This window comes from Apodemus sylvaticus, chromosome 22 (assembly GCF_947179515.1).
Source record: "Apodemus sylvaticus chromosome 22, mApoSyl1.1, whole genome shotgun sequence".
Taxonomy (NCBI): Eukaryota; Metazoa; Chordata; class Mammalia; order Rodentia; family Muridae; genus Apodemus; species Apodemus sylvaticus.
In genome coordinates this window covers 35,235,117-35,244,898 of record NC_067493.1, presented here as the reverse complement: position 1 = coordinate 35,244,898, position 9,782 = coordinate 35,235,117, and the positions used below count along the sequence as shown (strand labels likewise).

General features: G+C 49.2%; 1 protein-coding gene across 5 annotated transcripts in view; it reads left to right on the top strand.

The window, feature by feature from the left end:
• Positions 1–6,311: 6,311 nt before the first annotated feature.
• The window catches only part of Gtf2ird2b (GTF2I repeat domain containing 2B), a 37,322-nt gene continuing 33,851 nt past the window's right edge, over positions 6,312–9,782 (top strand). For 2 of the 5 annotated variants that reach the window (XM_052168627.1, XM_052168628.1), the window contains exon 1: positions 6,313–6,591. The gene's annotated coding sequence lies outside the window, so the exon portion shown is untranslated. Of the gene's footprint in view, positions 6,592–9,782 lie in introns of all 5 variants that reach the window. The other 3 variants (XM_052168625.1, XM_052168624.1, XM_052168629.1) reach the window with 2 other exon arrangements.

Below are 9,782 nucleotides of genomic sequence, written 5' to 3'. Positions count from 1 at the left end.
CAGACCCATGTCAATATGCCAGGTTCAACCCTGGTTGAACCACACCTGGCTTTCACGGGCCCTTCTTAGTTCCTGTGGACCTCAGCTCCAGAATGAAAGGCTATGTAGGGAAATTCAGTCCCTAAATAAGATTTTTATAAAACAAAGGTTGCAGTTCATGACAGGGCTTCCCAGATGTTAGCCCTTAATGCAGAGTGGACCCTTCCCTCCCGGCCTCCCTTTGCTCAGCCTTAGCGTGCATTGCTTGATAAACAGGAATGTACTACTTAGGTTTTCTTCAGATGGGTCTCATGTATCCCAGGCTGAGCTCGAATTCATTTTGTACCCAAGGATGGCCTTGAACTCTTGATCTTTTTGCCCATCTCCAGTGCAAGGGTTACCAGTGTGCACCACTATGCTGAGTTTACACAGCCCTGGGATGGGACCAGCTATGCAGGAAACACACTGTCAACTGAGGAACAGCTGAAGCCCCACAATTCATCCAGTGTTTACTAAATCCCCAAATAATCTCAAAGTGTAAGACTATGTTACAGACCTAGTGTGTGAAGTGTGTGCTTATCTGTATGTTCTTACTGCTTTGCCAGGATGCAGGACTGTCTCATAAAGGCGAAAACTCCAAGAAGATAAGGGGATCCACTGGGGACAAACAAGACGGCTTTAGGGGATAGGTGTTTGCCACCAAGCCCCAAATCCCAGGGCTTCCACATGGGGGACAGAAGGAGAGAACAGACACCTGCAAGTTGTCCTCTGACCTCCAAACTGACTCTGTATCATGGGCATCTCCCCACACATTCCCACAAAATAAATGCAAAGTAAATTAAAAGGCGGGGCATCCAGAAAAGAGCTTTATGGAGCTCAGCGGGGATGACGTCAGGCCGCTGGCCTCTCGCTCTCACGTGATAAGGGACACGCCTCCTGTTGTTCAGAATCCAGGCGAAACCCTTCTTCCCCAAAGTGGATCCGTCTGCAAGCTTCGTGAGCTGCAGCTTGCGGCCATCATATCAGTCTCAGGTCAGGTCAGGAGGGCAGAGCCTGGACAGAGACAGACACGTGACACTCATGAGGCGGGGCCTGACTTCCCTGGGCAAACTGAAAGCAAAGTCACTCCAACCCTGGGGAGCCAAGGCAGGATGTGTGTGTGAGTGTGTGTGTGTGTGTCTTAACAAGCAAAGCCAGCCAGTGATGGCACACGCCTTTAATCCCAGGAATGAGGAGACAGAGGCAGGTGGACCACTGTGAGTTCGAGGCCAGCCTGGTCTACAGAGTAAGTTCCAGGATTACACAGCCAGGGCGACAAGAAAAACATCCCTCCCACCTCCAAAAACAAACACAAAATAAAAAAGATGTGGATCGTGGAAGGCAAAATGAAAGAGGGTAAATTCACAATTCACAGATGCCAAAGCATCTTTCCCGACTAAACATTCCGGCAAGGAGCTGGTGTGAGTGGGGTGACGTCATTAGGTGTGAAGACAGAATAGGTCCAGAGTGGAGAACAGATGTGACATCCACTGCTGTCTGTCCAGCACCGTGGATGCTGAGGCTGGAGAATCCAGGGTCCCAGGCCAGCCTAGGCAACAGCATGAAACAGGATCAAAACAAGAATTCAAAATCACTTGGCGTTATTACTCAATAGTGGAGCCCTTGCCCCCATTGAGGGACTGGGGGCGTGGCCCAGTGGTAGAGCCTTGCCTAGAATCCCCCAGGGAGGGGCTGGGGGCGTGGCTCAGTGGTAGAGCCCTGCCTAGAATCCCACAGGGAGGGGCTGGGGGCGTGGCTCAGTGGTAGAGCCCCTGCCTAGAATCCCCCAGGGAGGGCTGGGGGCGTGGCCCAGTGGTAGAGCCCCTGCCTAGAATCCCCCAGGGAGGGGCTGGGGGCGTGGCTCAGTGGTAGAGCCCTGCCTAGAATCCCCCAGGGAGGGCTGGGGCGTGGCTCAGTGGTAGAGCCTCTGCCTAGAATCCCCCAGGGAGGGGCTGGGGGCGTGGCTCAGTGGTAGAGCCCCTGCCCACTTTCCATAAGCCTGTGCGCTGCAGGGAAAACTTAAAAATCAACCTGTCTAAGCCATGTGTGGCTCATCTGCCTCGCCAGCACTCAGCAGGAGCAGGATCTCGGGCAGCCTGGGTTGCAGTGTGACGTCATCTCACACACACAAAAAAGATCAATAGCCCTAGATGGATCCCTCAACTTTCTAGACCATTTTACATTTAGGAGACGGCCAAAAAGACAGAAGGGCAAGGTCGTGCACACCCTTAATCCCACCACCACTCCAAAGCCAAAGGAAGGCAGATCTCTGTGAGTTTGAGGCCAGCCTGGTCTACATAGCTAGTTCCAGGCCAGTCAGGCTGACATAGTGAAAGCCCAGTTCAAAAGATAAAAGTCGTCGAAAGGAAAGAAGTCTTCTCTGTTGTAAGACTGGGAGCGAGGAGTCGGACACGGCGGGGCGTACCTTTGATCTCCGCGCTCAGTACGCATGCGCAGCTGAATATAGCTTGCCTGGTCTACACAGTGGGTTCCAGACCTGCCAGGGCTATGTGTTCACGGTGAGACCTTATCTCAAAGGGAAAAAAGGGAAAGCAAAGGTGGCCTGGGGCCATTTCAGCCATTAACAGTGCTTGCAGCTCTCGCAGAGGACTCCAATTTGGTTCCCAGTCCCCACATCAGGTGGCTCACAACCACCTAAGAACTCCAGCTTCAGGGAATCTGACATAGACCTCTGGTCTCCAGGGGCCCTTGGACTCATACAGACATGCACATGTACAAATAAATAAAAATGTTTAAAAAATCTTCCAAAATTGTAACCAAGAGGCCGGCGCCAGTGTGAATCATGGCCACTAGGTGGCAGTGCTTGCCCACCAATCTGGTCCCTATTTTGTGGCAAGGCGCATTAACAGTCAAGCTCAGAAGGAGATTTATGATTACAGTCAGAAGCAGGGAGTGTGGTCCATTGGTAACGTGCTCACCTAGCATGTGCAAGCTCTTGAGTTCTACCCACAGCCCCACAAAAGTAAACGTTTGCGGTTTTTGAAACAGGGTCTCATGTAACCCGGGCTGGTATTGAACCTGCCAACTTGCTTGAACTCCTGATCCTCTTGCCTCTGCCTCCTGTGTGCCAGGATTACAGGCAAGCACTATCAAGTCCAGTCTCAATTTTAAAATGTAATATGTATTTGGGGATGGGGATGAATGCATACCACAGTATAAGTACAAAAGTCAGAAAACATCTTTAGGAAGTCACTCTCCTCCATATAGGTTCAAAGATGGGCTCAAGAATTTCAGACTCGCTGGGTGATGGTGGCGCATGCCTTTAATCCCAGCACTTGGGAGGCAGAGGCAGGCGGATTTCTGAGTTCGAGGCCAGCCTGATCTACAGAGAGAAACCCTGTCTCAAAAAAACAAACAAACAAAAACAAAAAACAAAAAAAATTCAGACTCAAAAAACAAGAGCCTTCATCCTCTGGGCCATCTCACCACCCCACAATTTAAAACTGTTAATAGATTTTTTTTTCTTTTTGAAACAAGATCTGATTGTATGGCCCCAGCTCGCCTAGAACTCACTGTGTAAAGCAGGCTGGTGTGGAACTCGGAGCTCTCCTGTCTTTGTGTTTGAAGTGCTGGGATTGAGGGTGTGTGCCACCACATGGGGCCAAATGGATATCTCATCACCCCAAAATAATTTATTGTCTACCACAAACATAATCTTGGTGTTTGAAAATATTTAGAATATATGAGGAAGCTAAACACGGTGGCACAAGCCTGTCTTCTCAGCACTTGGGAGGCAGAGGCAGAGGATCAACTCATGGTCATCCTTGGCTGCACAGTGAGTTTGAGGCCGGCCTGGATTCCACGAGACCTTGTCTTGAAATAACACAGGGGAAGGAAAAAAGAAAATCAGTAGACCCTACGACAAGTTCCCAGGTGCTGCGCTGTACGCTCTAATTTTTATTCAAGGCTCCCTGTTTTGTTCTTTTTCTCACAAAATTGGCTTTGCTCTTCATAACATTTACTTCTGTGAAAATTTAAAAGTCAACTTGTCATCTAATCCCACTGGGTTTTACTGTTGAGATTGCATCAAATTCCTGAGTTAACTGAGAGGCGCTAACTACGATAAATGGCATTTCAGCCTTGAGTCATCCTGCTCATGACGGCAGCATTCACCAGTGTCACCAAGGGTGCAGGTCACCAGCCTGAGTGGACCCTGCACTCCACTTGCTGTTAAACACTATCCAGTTTTCTTACTTTAGCCTCTCTTGCTGATACTTATTTTTTTATGGTTGCAATGTGTAGCTGATTTATTACTTTTGGGACAGGGTCTCATTATGCAGCTCTGGAGGGGAGGAGGAGGAGGAGGAGGAGGAGGAGGAGGAGGAGGAGGAGGAGGAGGAGGAGGAGGAGGAGGAGGAGAAGAAGAAAGAAAGAAAGAAAGAAAGAAAGAAAGAAAGAAAGAAAGAAAGAAAGAAAGAAAGAAAGAAAGAAAGAAAAGAGGAAGGGAAGGAAGGAAGGAAAACTCAACCAGCTATTATGGTCCAGGATAAAATGTCCTCCCCAAAAGCTCATCTATTGAAAACTTGAACCCCAGCTGATTGCTCTATTTGGGTCGCTCTGGAAATCTCGGGAGGTAGGGCCTAGGGGGAGGAAGTGGGTCACTGATGATGTAACTATACCTCTTCTTTCTCCCCCTCTTCCTCCCTCAGCTTCCTATCAGGAAATGGAGGAGGTCCCACAGCACATGCTCCCACCCCATCGGCCTGAAACCTGTCGCCTTGAGATGGGGTTGAGATGACGAGGACGGGTGGGCCATATTGTCCTCCTGCAGCTCAATGTCTCCTGGGCTACACAGATTTCAAGTTCAGAGGAATGGTCTAGACTGAAGACCAGCAAATCATGACAATGTTTTGGGGGCCTGTTTGTTTGTTTGTTTGGTTTGGTTTGTTGTTATTGTTGGCTGGTTTATTTTTGTTTGTTTCTTTTTTTTTTTTTTAATGTTTTGAGACAGGGTTTCTCTGCATATCTTTGGCTGTCATAGAGCATGTTCTGTAGACCAGGCTGGCCTTGAACTCAAAGATCTGCCTGCCTTTGCCTCCAGAGCGCTGGGATTAATGGCCTGTACCACCACCCAGCATGGAAATGTTATTTAATAACCCTGAAACTAGGTAAGTCAAGGACTGAGGGCAGGCAGCAAAGAGAGTGGAGACAGAAAACAGGAAAGGTGTGGAGAGAACACAGTGGGAGCCAGAACAGCCACCAAGCACTGTGCCCTGAAAAGTCACATTGCCAGGGTGAGTGACCTGGTTTTGACAAGTCCCGAGAGCAAGTGATTTTCAGGCTGGACAAATACCACAGGATCCAGCTAGCAATCGGTGACCCACTTGTGGCCTGGGGAGGAAAGAATTAATTGCAGCCAGCTCAAGAACACGAGCAAATACAGACTACATAGGAGGCTACACAACCTTTCCTCGGATGAACGAAGCGTTATTTCTCATCTTTTTTTTGGAACAGGATCTTATTATATAGTCACGGCTGGCCTGAAACTAAGTAGCCAAGGCTGGCCTCAAACTCACAGGGATTTGCCTATCTCTGCCCTGTGAATGCTAGAATTAATGACATGTGTCACCATACACCAAGCAATAAATTATTGTTATTATTATTATTAGCGGGTGTGGGTGCCTACAGAGGCCAGAGGATTGATTCCTTGTGCCTCTGAAAGCACACTACCAGCTCTTAACAGCTGAACCACTTCGCCAACCCCCTTTGCAAATAAATCTTAAAGCAAAGAAACCGAAACGCTGGTAAAGTGGGGCTGGAGAGATGGCTCCGCGGTTAGGGACACTTGCTGCTTTTGCAAGGGACACAAGATCAGTTTTCCGCATCCATGCCATCTCTAACTCCAGGTCCAGGGCTATCGTGACCTCTTCTGGCCTTATACACAGGCTGGCAAAATATTGGAAGAAGACAGTGCCTTAGGAATTGCCCCCGAGGTTTGCATCACGGGCACAACAATTTTTAAAGGAAATGCAATGTTCTAAAAGGTAGGTGGTGTGGTGGCGCTCAGGAGGTGTGTGCTCAGGAGGATGGCAGTGGATCTCTGAGTTCGAGGCCAGCCTGGTCTACAGTGCAAGTCCTGGGATAGCCTGGGCTACAGGACAAAATCGAGGGGGGGGGGCAGCGAATGCCTCAGTAACACCTGAGGTGTCCTCTAGGCTTCCACATGCACGCACCACTGTGTATCGAGAAAGACCTTGCACAGTCGGGGAAGGCGCGAAGACACGCGCGCGCCACGCACCCCCCGCAGGCCGCCGCGCGGAAGCCGTCCGGAAGCGCACCGGAAGTGGCCGTCCCCACTGGGGGTGCTTCGGACACGCGCGGGAAGCCGACCTTCCAGGAAGCAAAGACAAAAAATAATAATAAAAAAGAAAGGGGGAAAAATAACTAATAAAAACGAGAAACAGGAGGGGCGCGTACAGAGGCCGGCGGGGAGCAGGCGCCCTCCGCCCACGCTCCCTCGCCCCCCGGGCTCCGGGCGCCTGCCCAGGGCCGCTGCGCACGCGCAACCCAGGCTTCAGACCCCCGGCGCGGACCGCACGGCAGGGCCCTCAGGTGCGTACTCCGCCGCCGCGTCCCTCACAACTTCCGCTTCCGGAAGTCCCCCGGGGCAGAGAGATCTCTCGGGGCGCGTGGCGGAACCTTTTAGGCGCCCGGTGGCCCGCCCCGAACCCCATTTTCTGCACCGCAAGCAGGCCCTGAAGAGTGGGGGTGGGGTGGGGAAGACGTGCGGTTAGGCGCCCTTCGCACGCAAGGCGCGCACCAAAATCTCTCTTTTGATTGGTTGGAACGGGACGAGGGGGCGGGAAGAGTCATGACCCTGTGCGTGCCGAGGTCACGCGCCGCCTGACGTGACCTGTGCAGTGTGTAGAAACACTTGATTGGTTAGGGTAAGAGGCGGGGCCATCTCGGTTGCCTAGCAACGGTGCTCGGCTCCACCTTCGGTGTTTTGTTTTGCTTGTTGGCTCTGGAATTATGGGGGCATCTGGTATTCGTGTCTGCCTGGGGCTTAGGTCGATAAAGAACGAAAGAAAGGGCCCAGCGTCCAAAATGTGGCTTGTGTGTCTAGTGGTACTGTCTAGTTGACAGTACAAGGTGGCCTATGGACATAATACATAGTACAACAATCAAAAAGATTTTTTTTTTAAATTTACTTAAAACCGTTTAAAATTTTTAGTAACTTTAAAATGTAAACCTGAGTTCAACTCCCAACAACCACATGGTGGCTCACAGCCATCTGTAATGGGATCTGATGCCCTCTTCTGGTGTGTCTGAAGACAGTGACAGTGTACTCACATACATATAATAATTAAAATCTAAAAACAACAACAACAACAAAAATCAGTACTTAGGAATGTGACCCCATCCGTTCCAGAGAGCTAGCTAGCTTTACAAACCTCTTCGGTATGTTCTGTAACTCTGCTCATTACAACCCACTTGGAGTACAGAGATACCTGTGTCCCTCAATCTTGTTACACCTCCCCTATTGTTACACCTCTCCTACCTACGGTGCTTGGATCACACATGATCAAACATGGTCATCTTTCACTGTAAGTTTTATACAGTTGTCTTCTAGGAACCTAATTAGGTAAGACCTCTTCGTTTATAAAAAATAAAATAAAATAAATGGAGGCGCTGGAGAGTTGGCTCAGCAGGTAAGAGCGCTTGCCGCCCTTGCGGCGGATCAAAGCATAATTCCCATAACCCACATCAAGGAGCCCACAACCCCCTGGGACTCCAGATCCAAGGGACATGAAGCTTTTTTCCTGGCCTACACAGGCACGTGAGCATGCACACGTACGTACTCATGTGCGCATGTGCACACACAAATATGCACATAGAACTAAATCATCTTTTTTAAAGTAGAAGACTAAATAAAGCATGTTTGTCTGTTGTGGATGACACCACTGTATTTCTGTGCGTTGGCTATGGGATTTATTTTTGGATTCCTGTGGGTGTTTACTAAAGAATAGAATTGCTGGGTCAAGCTTTGTGGCTGTTCTATTTTATTGGTGCTTGGGATGGAGCCCAGAATCACTGAGCTACAGCAGCAAACTTAATATAGACTTGTATATTTTTCAAGACAGGGTTTCTCTGTGTAACAGGCCTGGCTGTCCTGGGTAGACTGTAGACCAGGCTTGCCTCAGACCCACAGAGCTCTGCCTGCCTCTGCCGCTCAGCTGCTTGGGATTAAAGATGTGTGTCGGCATTACCTGGCTCTGATTATTATTTTATGTGTGTGGGTGTGTTCCGCCTGCCAGTATGCCCGGGCACCACATGCATGCAGTGCCAGCCGAGGCCAGGAGAGGGCACCACATCTCTTGGAACCAGATCCAGATGGTTGTGCATTGCCTTGTGGGTTCTGTGAACTGAAACTGGGTAAACTGAAACTCTGAAGAGCAGCAGGCGCTCATAACCATGGAGGCATGGCTCCAGCCCCCAACTTATTAGTGTTATTTTGAGACAAGATCTCCCTAAGGTGTTCATCCTATCTCATCTTCTAGAACTACTGGGAGTCCAAGGTTAGACCACCATGCATAAATTATTTATTTTCAAGACAGTCTTGGTATGTAGCCCCGCTGGCCTTGCTAACCATCTCCCTGTGCTAAGACAGTAGATGTTTGACTATCATGGCCAGCTTTCTAAAAGAAAAAAATAAATAACAAGGTGCTGAAGAAATGGCACAGTGGGGTAAAGTTGATTGCTGCTAACCCTGATGATGCATCTGATACCTGGGACCCACTTGGAGTACAGCGATAGCTGTGTCCCTCAATCTTGTTACACCTCTCCTACCTACGGTGCTTGGATCACACCATTTATTGTCATACATGGGCTTTCGTTTGGTTGTTTGGTTGAGTTTTGTTGTTGTTCTGAGACGGAGTTTCTCTGTGTAGCTCTGGCTGTCCTGGAACTTACTCTGTAGACCAGGCTGGCCTGTTTCTGCCTCTTCCCAAGTATGCACCACCACTCCCTGACCACCCACCAGAGTTTTAGCTGGAGGCAGAGCTGAAGGCCTTTGTTGCAGCTCCTAGAAAGTTACTTAGTGGTCATAAAGATACTAGGCCTGATAGGACGTGACTGCAAGAGGCTATTAAGAGGCAATGAAGATAGCCCAAAGGAATTTGTCTTCTGGACCAGAGACTATAAAATAACCTGCTAGCTCCTGGCTGTCCATACAGCACCTCAGACCAGCTGCAATTCCCAAGGTTTCTTTCTTGATCTCCCTCACAGACGCTGGGCCCTGCCATTGCAGAAGGCAGAGGGAGGCAGACGGGAGGTGGGGTCAGGTATCAGATATCCTGCATATTAGAGGTTTACATTCCAGTTCATAACAATGGCAACATTACAGTTATGTATTAGCAATGACATAATGTTACGGTTGGGGGATCAGCACAAAATGAACTGTATTGAAGGGTCTCACTATGAGGAAGGCCAAGCGCACTGAGCTAAACTGCAGGGTGGATATGTGTCCTAATAACACTGTACTTTGTTCCATTTCAACTTATTTATTTATTTATTTATTTATTTATTTATTTGAGACCAGAGTCTCATTGTAGCCCAGGCTAGGCTAGAGCTCTGTTATCTACTATGACCTTGGCTTTTGAGCCCCGTGTCCCCTTCTTAGGTGCTGGGATTCCAAGAGTGTACCACCTGTCTGTCTGTCTGTCTGTCTGTCTGCTTGTTTGTTCTCCATGTTGAGGATGGACTCTAGACTCCAAGCACGCTAGCCAAGAGTACTCCAGCAA